This window comes from Haliotis rubra, unplaced genomic scaffold (genome assembly GCF_003918875.1).
Source record: "Haliotis rubra isolate DU_JTF1 unplaced genomic scaffold, ASM391887v1 Scf498, whole genome shotgun sequence".
Classification (NCBI taxonomy): Eukaryota; Metazoa; Mollusca; class Gastropoda; order Lepetellida; family Haliotidae; genus Haliotis; species Haliotis rubra.
In genome coordinates this window covers 641,250-654,447 of record NW_025767188.1, presented here as the reverse complement: position 1 = coordinate 654,447, position 13,198 = coordinate 641,250, and the positions used below count along the sequence as shown (strand labels likewise).

General features: G+C 40.3%; 1 long non-coding RNA gene across 1 annotated transcript; it reads right to left on the bottom strand.

Annotated features, from left to right (window-relative positions):
* Positions 1-2,187: 2,187 nt before the first annotated feature.
* On the bottom strand, positions 2,188-10,914 carry LOC124291628. The gene is made up of 3 exons (XR_006902250.1): positions 10,902-10,914; positions 8,522-8,524; positions 2,188-2,297 (listed from the first exon to the last, which is right to left on the bottom strand). It is a non-coding gene; the product is annotated as an uncharacterized LOC124291628 (long non-coding RNA).
* Positions 10,915-13,198: the final 2,284 nt, after the last annotated feature.

Here is a 13,198-nt window from a genome sequence, read left to right as displayed (position 1 = left end):
TACCATGCATAATTTGATATCAGATGGAGTAACATGCAGAATTGCGTAGGTTCCCATGAAATAACATGTAGATTCACATAATACCCCATGGTATACCATGCATAATTCGATATCAGATGGAGTAACATGCAGAATTGCGTAGGTTCCCATGAAATAACATGTAGATTCACATAATACCCCATGGTATACCATGCATGATTTGATATCAGATGGAGTAACATGCAGAATTGCGTAGGTTCCCATGAAATAACATGTAGATTCACATAATACCCCATGGTATACCATGCATAATTTGATATCAGATGGAGTAACATGCAGAATGGCTGAAGTTCCCTTGAAATAACATGTAGATTCACATAATACCCCATGGTATACCATGCATAATTTGATATCAGATGGAGTAACATGCAGAATGGCTGAAGTTCCCTTGAAATAACATGTAGATTCACATAATACCCCATGGTATACCATGCATAATTTGATATCAGATGGAGTAACATGCAGAATGGCTGAAGTTCCCTTGAAATAACTTGTAGATTCACATAATACCCCATGGTATACCATGCATAATTTGATATCAGATGGAGTAACATGCAGAATGGCTTAAGTTCCCTTGAAATAACATGTAGATTCACATAATACCCCATGGTATACCATGCATAATTTGATATCAGATGGAGTAACATGCAGAATGGCTTAAGTTCCCTTGAAATAACATGTAGATTCACATAATACCCCATGGTATACCATGCATAATTTAATATCAGACGGAGTACCATGCAGAATGGCTTAAGTTCCCTTGAAATAACATGTAGATTCACATAATACCCCATGGTATACCATGCATAATTTGATATCAGATGGAGTAACATGCAGAATGGCTTAAGTTCCCTTGAAATAACATGTAGATTCACATAATACCCCATGGTATACCATGCATAATTTGATATCAGATGGAGTAACATGCAGAATGGCTTAAGTTCCCTTGAAATAACATGTAGATTCACATAATACCCCATGGTATACCATGCATAATTTGATATCAGATGGAGTAACATGCAGAATGGCTTAAGTTCCCTTGAAATAACTTGTAGATTCACATTATACCTTATGGTGTAGCATGCATAATTACATAATTTCCCATAGAATATCATCCCAAATGACTTAAAATCCTATGGTTTAACATGCGGATTTCATATTATCTAATAGAGTGAGTGAGTGAGATTTGGGTTTTACGCCGCCTTTAGCAATATTCCAGCAACATCACGGCGGGGGACACCAGAATTATCTAATAGTATAACATGCAGATTGACATAATATCACATGGAATAACATTCAGAATACCATTGTAAAATACAATATGGGTAATGAACTGTATGTATTGTTAAGGTGTACATATTTCTTAAACGTTTTTCGTTACTTGTGAACAGCAGAATTTCTGCATTTGGACACAATCAATGTTATTCGAAATGAACATATCATTATAATTTCAACAAAATTAGTAAAATTACTATCGTTTGTCTGGATTTCTGGTCCATTACTTGATTGTCTGGCTTGTTCACACGTCACCGGGGGCGATGGGGTTGGGTAGTGGTTAAAGCGTCCGCTCGTTACGCTAAAAGTCCGGGTTTGATTCCCCGACATGGGTACAATGTGTGAAGCCAACTTCTGATGTCCCCCGCCGTGATATTGCAGGAATTTTGCTAAAAGCGGCGTAGACCCATACTCACTCTCTCTCTCAGGGCTACTGCTGTTGGGAGACAGGCAACAAATGCAAATTTTGTGAAGGGCAGATGCTGACGCATGAGGATCACAGATTTACCCAGTCCGCTTAGACCGTGTGTCATTACTGACTTTCAGTAAACCATTTATACACTTTTCACAGCAGGGCCCGTTTCACAAAGCCGTCGTACTTCCTTCCCTGCAACATAGACTTACGACAGTCGTATCGCTACGACAGCTTTGTGAAACGGGGCCCTGTTTGGCACTTGTGGACAATGGAATGTATATCATTGGCTTATCGAGACACGTTATGTTATTCTCTGACGTTGTCATTCTGTATCAACAGACATTACAAGAAGTCTGTCTTCTGTCTTTTAAAATATAAGATTAAAACATTAAGGAGTATCACACATATGAAACACGTAAGGAAAAAGAAAGAAATTTATAGGGATGATAGCTTACGCCGATACATACGGCTAACTAAAGCGGCCAGTGGATTAACAATAATTTCTGTTTGTAAGAAGAATGTAGCTTGTTCGGTGTTTGATAACTGAGCAAAATTTGGGTGTAAGATACTGTGTATTACTGTAAAGGTTACATAACGCCCAGCTGTAGTAATTGTTCCATTTCACAGGATATACGTGATTTATACAGTGTGACCATGGATCATTTAGTGCGACACACTGCACGTTCATGTTCATCTTGTTGGCAAAGTTACAGAGGTAGTCCTCTTATACATACGTTCGCTTCCAACGCAGAAAACCTGGGTTCGATGTATTTCATTGTTTCAACGTCTCAATCCATCATTTAGGGTAATGACGTCTCAGATACGTTGCTAATAGCGGTGAAAAACTATATTCATTCACATATATCATATAGATGGAAAATACTGATTTTTTTATACTTCCATTGTTTTATCGATGAAGTTATTTCGAGTCCGTATTTGTTGTTTTTTTACTCTTTGACAAAGAATAAAAAAATAACTACTTGTAGCAACAAGACACTGGTTTAAGTCCGCAGATAGTTGATGAAACTAGTATATAAGAACATTGTCATGTAACAAATAGTAGAAAGGATATTGATGCATTGTCGCCCCTACAAAAACAGGTAGATAATAGCGACAAAACACTTTCCACATTCATAAGAAATCTCTGCTTAAATCAGAGTCGATTGTACAATTGTGACTATATCATGAAGATATAATTGTTTCAGCAGTATTACAGCTGTATGATGTTGTTTGCAAACAAATCGAGTCTGGACCAGACAATCCAGTGATTGTCACCATGTGATACGATGGCAGAGCATGTGTTTATAAATCATGATGAAATAGAGATGATTGATGACACCAGGTTTCGAGAAAACAGTGGCACAATTACCAAAGCTCACAAACATGACGACGCAACATTTCAACACGATCAGAAGATATCTATCAATGATCAGCAATCTAAGACAATTAGCATTCATTAAATACTTTACCTGACAGAAGCGAGGTTATTGATGAGCGGATGAAATAAAATAATCACATCCATACAAAAACAATATTTTCAAAACAAAAACAGAAAAATTATCCATTAAAGTCCCAACAGAACCCCTGAGTCGCAAACAGAGGTAAGTTAGCCGAAATAGCAAAGGCTGAGGTCGACATCTTACATTCTGAAAGCGACATGGAAATAAAAATGGCGAAGGCGCAAGTGCAGGTTACATTCATAGACGTTGTAAGAAGCAGACGACATTTTATCCTTCGAAAACTTCAGATTTGACGCTCACTTGAATGACATCACCAACACAGATCACGTTGCGGAACTTCCTCATGCACAACAGACCGTCCCATTTATACGTAACGGAGGTGACTAAAATGGCGTTATACCGCACGTCAGCACACAAATGTCATGTAATACTGTTTCGCCGTCCATATTTTATTCAACAGCAGTGACATGAATGAAACACATCCCTACAACGTGTTCGACGTTAATTGCACTGTTGCAGACTATTAACATATGCAAATTAGGTTACGTGACTACATAATCCCATGATCTATGAACTCCTCATTCTTGTCCTTGAGTACCGACAAAGTCGCCATTCATGTAATCTCGAGGCTACCTACAAAGTAGGTAAAAGGGTTAAAAGACTTAATTAGTACCAAAAGAGCGTCACAGATTTTTGCCAAATTTGTGTGACTGTTGCTTTGCGGGCCCATAACAGCCGTGACCCTGACGGACAGTTGCTCATCGTGTTAATCACTGGTTGTCTGGACCACGAGACTTTCAGTCCGCCTTCATACAGATGGACTTTTGCTGCGTGCGCCAATACATAGTCAACAAAATAAACAAGAAAAGAAAAACGAGCGAACTGGTTGTGAGTTCCCAAGTCTGGGACATTCGTGACTGTCAATCAGGATCTCCTGAATGAATAAAGCTTCTATGATACAGGGCTGTGTTTGTTTATGAGTCAATGTGATTTATAAGAACATATGCATATTTAATTAAACAGTACTTTAACAGTCGTATATCCGTTAGGTCAAATTGATCTTAGAATGACAAATACCAATTGCGAATAATATTCCAAATGACCAAACGACTCTATACCGCTTCGTTGGTTTTTCAAAAATTATTTTTGATTTCCAACTGAAAATTTCTTAGATAACCGAAACTGTAATCCCTGACAAAATAAACGCACACGGTTTAATTTCGGAAAATATAATCTGATTTAAAACTTTTCCTTTTTAATTTGATGCACATCTTTGACTTTCATAAATAAATAAACATCAATAAATGTTCTTCTTTGGAAGAGGGAGAAGAACACAAACAGACATTTCAAAACAATATTGTTGTGGTCAGGACCTGGTTTAACCAAGTCTGTATTGAACCAATCTAGTTTTCCACGAAAGTACCCAGCCACAGATTACTTTATACAAACTGTTACATAAATGTCTTATGGTGAGTGAGTGTCTTTAATTCCTCTCTGATAAATAGGAAATATAATGAAGTAAGCTTAAATCGTTTAATTGAATTTCAGTAAATGTTCTTTCAAATTTAAATTGAATAAAAACAAACTGGGTATACTTCTTTTGCCGGTCGGTTTAATTTCAGAGTAATGCTATGTTGTTTCAGTTGAGTGACTGTGTTATGCTTCCCTGCACACAGGTAGCAGCTGTTCCACACTTAAATCACAAGTTGCTACAAATCAAAACAAATTAACCTCCACCACTCATATCATATACCGCCCTTCCAACTGATCTGGTGCGGGGAAGAGCTAGTTTACCTTGTTATTGCTACAGTATTTGTGTTTTTTAAGGCAAATAGATTGTGCGCGTGCATTCAGTTCTGGACTGAATGAACCAACAGATTCTGTATCGGTTTGACTGTCAGCGGAAGCTTGCAGAAGCTAATTATTGTCTCCAGTGATGACATCACTTAAAATCACATATTGACTCAGTTGATGAACTACGGGTTAAGTCCCGTAGGTCCGACCTTTGGAAGGGTGTAAAAACAAACTGGTCGGTTTGCAGGGGTGTATCTTTAAGGTCGACTGGTTCTAGACAATGGGCAGTGAATGTTTTTACAACGGTAGGGTTAATGCTAAAATGTTCACCGGAAAATATTCATGCTGTAAAATGTATTTTTTATTCAAACATTCATTGGTCATTGGGACGGTAATTTCTATTGTCTACATAATAAATAATACACATTCATAAAACATAATATATACATGAAAGGTTTATAGCACTAAAATCAGCAACTTTAAATAACATAACATACAATAGCACTACAAATGACCATTTCCTTATGAATTAAATTAAAAAATACAAATCAAATGGTGAAAGCAAAATATACAGGCAACACAGATATACCAGAACCACGAATCACGAGCTCAATAACTTCACACAATAGTAGGCGTTGTCCAGGTACTCCATCAATGTCAGGTCGTTATTTGCAAGCCTTACCTTCAAGGTATCTAGTCGTTCCTCCAAATCTCTGTACTTCTTTTTTTGGGGCCAGTCTTTGACCGGCATTGTACTGAAGAATCTTTGCCTCGTTCCGTCCTTGTTCACCTGCCAAGAACTTGGCCTTCTCGAGAAAGTTGGGGTGACAGGCCGGGAAAGCCACATTTCAAAAATAACTATGGCCGGGAAGGGAACGTTTCAATTACAAGGCTGTAGCCGCCAAAGCCACATTTCCAATACATAATTGGCGGGGACCTGTGTGGAACAACTTATTAGTTGTCAAAACAAAGAGTTCATCTGCTACTGTGAGTAGAAGGTGACTGCTGATGCTATAAGCAAAGGGATATCATCAGAATACAAAGTGAGTGTTTGATTACCATTTATTGTTTGTGTAAAAAATTATCTTTAAGTTTAATGTTGTGAGCAGCTAGTCTGCTTTCTCAGTTTGTTGAGGAGGAAGTTTGTGTAATAATGTATCTTTATTTTTAATTGTGTATTTATCCTTTCTTGTAATTCTGCTATAAGAAAACTTCTGAGTGAATGTTGGTCATATCAGCCATGACTCTAAAGGGAGAGGATTATTCCTGGTAGGAAAAATGGACTTGATATTTTGATGGAGGGTTTTAGGCACAACAAGAAGAATATGAACAGAAGCCAATCCACGTAATGAATCTTCTTGATTAATCTTCCTGTTAACAAGAACTAAGATTCTTCAATGTTTTTACTGGTAACTGACCCTGGGTGACATGCAATCAATTAAAATCACACCATAAACGGTGATCAGTAAACACACGCTTACAACTCTTTTTACAAGAGATCAAAGGTCCGTTTAGATTTTTAATCCGTCAGCACATCATGTTTTTTTCACATGTTGTTTAAAAGATCAAACATCAATTTAAACATTTAAGCTGTCATCATGTGTGATTTCTTCACGATTAAAAAAGATCTTTGATTTCAATCTTGTCAAATAGATAACTAAATCAATTTTTACTACAAAAAGACTTTTTACCGGTACTTTTTTAACGATGACTTTTTTCATATAATCATTCAAAATGTGTGATAGTGTTTCAAAAAGTGTTTTATTAAAAGCGACGTTTATTTTTCACTGTGACTTATGTCACTTACTTACTTTTTTCTGTAATTATTTCATTCCTTCAAAACGTTCTAAAAATGAATTAGCATAAAGGTATTTAACAAAGGGTGAATATTGTAATCCCAAATCATCGTGATGCATGATCGAAAAAAATAGATACGTTTCAGCATATGGTTTACATTAATTGAAATGTGTTTCTGTGAGTGAGATCGTTTTGTATTTTAATCACCTATCAGCTTTACAAGCGATACTGGCGATAGTTAGCAGAGTTTGTGCAGAGTCCTTATCCTACCGCCACCATCCATTGCCAACCTGTCTACCTCTGTGCGAACCCATACTTTGCCCATCGTCAGGTGCAGCACTCACCCCCACTGCCCACGTCCTGCCCCCTCTCCCAGACTCTGCTTCCACAAACCCATTATTGCCCCTCGCCGACTGCAGCCCTCGTCATCAACTGCCCACCCCTGTCTACTTCTGCCAGGCTGCCCCCTCCCCACTAATATCTGCCAGGCTCTCACCCTCCTCATCACATGATGCAAGTGGCTAATCACACCTCTCGGCAATAAATAGGAAGACTAACGGTTTTCTTGCATCAGTCACACATTGTCTGTTAGAGATGGACCTGCCCTCAACTTCATCAGTGAGTACCCTATTGCTCTCAGTATCCCTGTTTAAATCATAACTAAACACATCCAAACAAAAATACACACGTATCGTAAATATACTCTATGTGTTTTCTACACCACTGGTATTATGAAATTAGACAGAAGGTAAAAGTATGTGTCGCAAGTAAAACCTTACAACAATGAGCTTGACGAAGAATTAGTAGAGTATTTGTGATCAATCAGGATGAATTGTTTTTCGTCTTATCTTTGTAAATAACTGATCGCGTCAATGTCCTACAGCCAGAAATGCACCTAATAACCTTATCTTCTTGATATTTTGATAGGATGGGAGAATATGTAACCCACTTTATCGAAAGAATTATTCTGTAGAATACTTTATATGGTGCGGGTATAAGGATCTATACTGGACAAAAATAGTTAGGGATAAATGTAAATTTTGAAATTATGAATAAATATCTATTCATTCATTGACACACTGATTAAATATCAATCATAAAAATACCAATATCCCTAACTTGTCCAGTATACATCGGAACGCCGCTCTATGCAATAAACAAGAGGTTTTCAAAGGTGTACATTACGGTGTCCTCCCATTTGCGAGAAATCCCAGTTGTGAGACACATTAATTAATGGTTCAGTGCACACAGGTGGTGCTTCCCCATCCCTACGATGAAAGTGTGAAAAGCCCTGTTGCTGAAGAGTACCCACAGGAGGCATTGTTCATTAATGAGTTAATTAACACAGAAGACATTGTTCGTTGAAGAGCATTTATTGTTTTCAATAGATACTGAAATACTGAAAAAGATTATCGTGAACTGGTGATATATTCTACTTGTTGAAGGCCTGCCATAATGGTTATCGGAAAGAGCAGTCAAAGGTTAATAAATACATTTGGATTAATTATAGTTACAACAGTTATTGCTAGATTTTTCAAACACGTAGGTAAATTAATTTCTCTTTCAAATGATCACGAAGTTACCTACACAAAGTGTTTGTTTTTAAAGCCATTTATCTCGTAGGTTAATTACTCTATCTTTTAGAGTTTCATTAAGTTACCTCCACAAGAATCAGTTAAATAGCTAATCCATTATTAGCTGGGGTTAATCCATTCTATCAGATGTTTTCTTTGCTAAATACCTACTCCACTGTCTCACAACTGGGTGTCTCACAACTGGGAGTTCTCACAAATGGGAGTAGACCTAAATTACACATATTCAAGTTTATTAACTACTTCATTTTCATTTTCCCCATTAGGCACAACATCACTATGTACACAGACAACCCGCGAAACGCTCCCTGGAGGACGAAGTCACTGCGACCCATCAAACATCAAGAGTTACCTCCCCACCACCGTCTAAGCGCCCCCGCTTGATGGCTGACAGTCAGGTTCGCCGAAGCTACCAGCGTTACCCCAAGCCACCGTATACATACCTAGGCATGATCGTCGTGGCCATTGAGACGTCTCCCACGAAGCAGTTGACGTTGTCCGGCGTGCAGGATGCACTGTGCGCTATGTTCCCGTTCTTCAAGGGGTCCTATGTGGGATGGCGACACTCTGTTCGACACTTCCTGTCTAGTTCACCATGTTTTATCAAGCTGAGCCGTAAGCAGACGGAAAAAGGGTCAAAAGGTTGCCTCTGGACAGTTAACCTTTCTTTGGTTCCAAAAGACGCCTTCAAAAGACTCAAGGTCCCGCCTCACAAGGAGAAGGTGTGGGCGTCAACTCTCACTGAGCAGCTTCGGATGCCAGCCATCACCCACCAGAACACGCCGCCGCCGCAAACAGGGGAGACTACTCCTGACCTAGCATCACCGGCTAGTCTCCGCTACACAGAAGCCCAGTACACCCGCTACCTGAGACATCAGACGCCAGGTCATGCAAAGGTTCCCCTGAACCAGTATCCATCCTTCGCCTCGCTGCTGTATCACGCCCCCACATCCGGGGACTACACAGACGCCGCTGTCAACCTCCACCAGCTGTGTCCGGAACCTGACTACGGCAGTCCTGTCCGAGCTGAGAGAGAATGGACAACGAAGCCTATCACCCCAACGCTCAACACCCAACCCGCTCTTCTTCTTGAGTCGCCTCTTTCGCTCCCAGAAAGCAATGCAACGACACAGGATCCTGGCAATGAAGATGATTCTGCTAACCTCCCCGACCCGTGTCTTCATCTAGATTACAACAGACCTGTGAGAGCTGGTAACAACTGGAACCCTCCACTTCCGACCAGTTGTGATCTGCATTCTCTAAGCAGCAGAACATTAGAACTAGAACCACCGAACGAAGCGGCCGCCTTCCTGCAGCATTTCGTCAACAGCCTCGTCGAGTCCAACAATCCCCAGAGCGACATAACCCCAAACATCACCTCCCTACAACAATGTTCGACTGGCCCGAGATATATCGCATCCAAAACTCCCAGGGACATTTGTTCAGATCCAAGCTCAACCACCCTGGAACAAGACAAGTCTCTGCAGCAGACGACTTCCGGTGTGTCGCGTGACGTTCACTTGCATCCTCCAGCCATTGCTGATATTATGTTATGTTCCACACCTCTGTCCGGGGATATATCCGTCGCTGACGATGTTGCAACAGACAATGATATATCCATTCTCTCCTTCCATGAAATAGGGTTACTATCCCCTGGTGGCATCAACGTGGACAACAGTCTGTGATGTATACACTGCATAAGCCGTCATCTTCATGACACCGGTAACCATTGTTGTTTTGTTTGTGCTATTAGTAAAATGTTGTTTCCGATACACTGATTCCAATACATATCATGCCAAATGTGTGTTGTTGTTTTATTTATACACGGCCTGATACCAAATATTTGATCTCGTAGTTTGCTGCAAACAAAGATCACTTCTTCAACCGAGGGAGGGGTGGGATTATTGGCATAGAAATTAGCATTATAGGCGAAACCTCCCGGCCCATAAATATCAGAATCAAAGAACACTTATCATCTACCACTAAATCTGACAGAAAAATCAGCACTATCAGACCACATCATCAACTGTCCCAATCACAACATAATTTGGGACAATTCCGGAGACACAAGCCCTCAATCAACAGAGACCAGGGATATCTCATCCCTTCTGCATACAATGAACTGATAAAAACAACAGATTAGAGCACTCCAGCTATCATTTCTAATTAATCTCATCAGCCATGTATATTTTGTTTCTGCCTCTAGGACAACTGGCTTCCTCCTATTGTCCTATATTATTACCACCGTGCCTTGTTGTTGTTAATCCCCTTGATTCATACCTACATGTATGAACTTATATATGTTCATGTATATAAGTCTGTTCTGTGCTGTAGTACCTCACTCTTATAAGAATCCATACCGAAACGTCGCATCATATATAATAAAAGAAGTTGTTATTCATAAACAATCTTACTTTCATACAGCTGGATATTGCAGAGTGTGGGCGTTAAACAACAACCCCAAAAGTACTAGAATCTGTACTTTACTAAGAAAGTGTAATCCCAAATATAACATATGTTACATTTGACCACTTTCTAAAATGGCATTGTGTGTTTCATAAAAACGAAAGAATTGGTCTCCAGCAACATGTCGTAAGATGCAAGTTATCGTATCCTAATAGCTGGATGTTCATGGCACCCATCACAAATTCTGGAACGATTACACATTTACTACAATAACACTGACAGACAAACCTGGGGCCTTTATACAAAAGACCACAACATACCCGTTGTCGTGTATGTTCAGGTAGTTGAAAAAGAATCTACTTCCTTCTTAATACACCGCAAAGGTAACCGGAGAGCGCCATGGCCGCGTAAACCAGTACATCATATCACGTAACTAGTCGATAATAAAAATGTAGTTGGTGAATCCATGAATGTTAAAAATTAGACTATGTTTAACGCCTTAACGCCGTACATAGCAACATGCCAGTTATATGACGGCGGTCGCTGGTCACGGTCATTACGAATGTCACCAACTGCACAGCGCATAAACAACACACAATTCAACATTGATCTTTGTGCTGCCTCGTTTAGTACGACTGACTGACTGAGTTTGGTTTTACGCCGCTTTTAGCAATATTCCAGCAACATCACGGCGGGGGACACCAGAAATGGGCTTCACACAATGTACACATGTTGGGATTCGAACCCGGGTCTTCGGCGTGACGAGCCAACGCTTTAACCACTAGGCTACCCCACCGCCCCGTTACGAGCATGAAATATGACATCGTTAAACTTCGGAACCAGATGGCTTATTATAGGTAGAAGCACCAAAGAAACACTAGGCGGGTTAATCAATATACCTTATCACGATTCGTGATATTTGTAGTTCAGGGGCGGTGGGGTAGCCTAGTGGTTAAAGCGTTGGCTCGTCACGCCGAAGACCCGGGTTCGATTCCCCGCATGGGCAAAATGTGTTAAGCCCATTTCTGGTGTCCCCCGCCGTGATATTGCTGGAATATTGCTAAAAGCGGCGTAAAACTAAACTCAGTCAGTCAGTCAGTAGTTCAACTCAATGATTACATATATAATCAGGCACATTAAGTTGGTTTTCACACCTATGCGACATACGCATTGGTGTTGGCGGTCATTAACGTATCTCATATCCGTCCCCCCGTGTCAGTCGATGTGAGGTATTGGTTGCAGCTAGGACAACGTGGCCGACAGCGACGTCACATCAGCACTCTCCAACAAAGTGGTCATCGGTACGGATATTCCCAATTGTCATTTAGTATGATAACTTGGGTGTCCCCCGCGAAGCACCGGGTTAGAAATGTTTTCAGTAACCCATGATTTTCCTTTGAGACGACTATAGGGATGTATTGCTATTGCCTAGTGATGCATTCACCTGTAAACAAACCCACCAACAAAACGCCTCTGCGGTATGTGTTATGGCTATTGCCTTGGACAAAAGGACGTGTAATATTGTAATTTAGTCAATACGGTAATAATGGTTGGTAGGTGTGTTGCTTAACGCTGCACTCAGCAATATTCCATCTATATGGCTGAGGTCTGTACATAAACGAATCTGGACCAGGCAATTCAGTGATCAACATCATGAGCATCGATCTACACAATTGGGATACGATGGCGTGTGTCAACCAAATCAGCGAGCCTGACCACCCATCGCCTCTTCCGACAAGCATGGTTTGCTGAAGATCATTTCTAACCCGGATCTTCCCGTGTCAGTAAGAATAAGTTCACATGTAGGAACACACGTAGGAATCGAATCGGGGTGACGTGGCGAACACCTCAACCACTAGGCCACCTGCATGTATTAGTGTGCGGTATTAATCCATATACAACCGTGCAATGAACCCAAGGAACACGTGATTTACAACATGCTCCGATCAGTAAATATCGACCGCGAAGTAAGGTTTATAAATACCGATTATTATTCCAATCCGATTACCTTTCTTCAGTGGCCCAGCAGTGCATTAAACATGAGCTCTCTTTGTGGGTTAGCCGGTTATGTAATTGCTTGTTTACAAAACAACATACTGCGTTGTTAGGCGTCCGCCTTGGAATACGATCGCCCCATAGACTGTTCTGATTGTGACGCGCTTACAGAGCCCGACTCCCCCGAGGGTTGCTTGTGCACGAGCTCTTTCCCGCCATATGAACCTACTGCAACCTTGCATATCGTATTGCAGGTATCTCATACCGACCCCATGAGAGGTGCTACTTTTAAGCGAGACCAACTTCGCGTTTTTACATGTGAATTGTTAGACCTGCTTATACTTAAATTGTAAAACATGCTTCGAGATATGACGTTCAAATTGTTGTAAAATCTGCTTTAAAGTTAACTAAATTGTAAGTTCCAT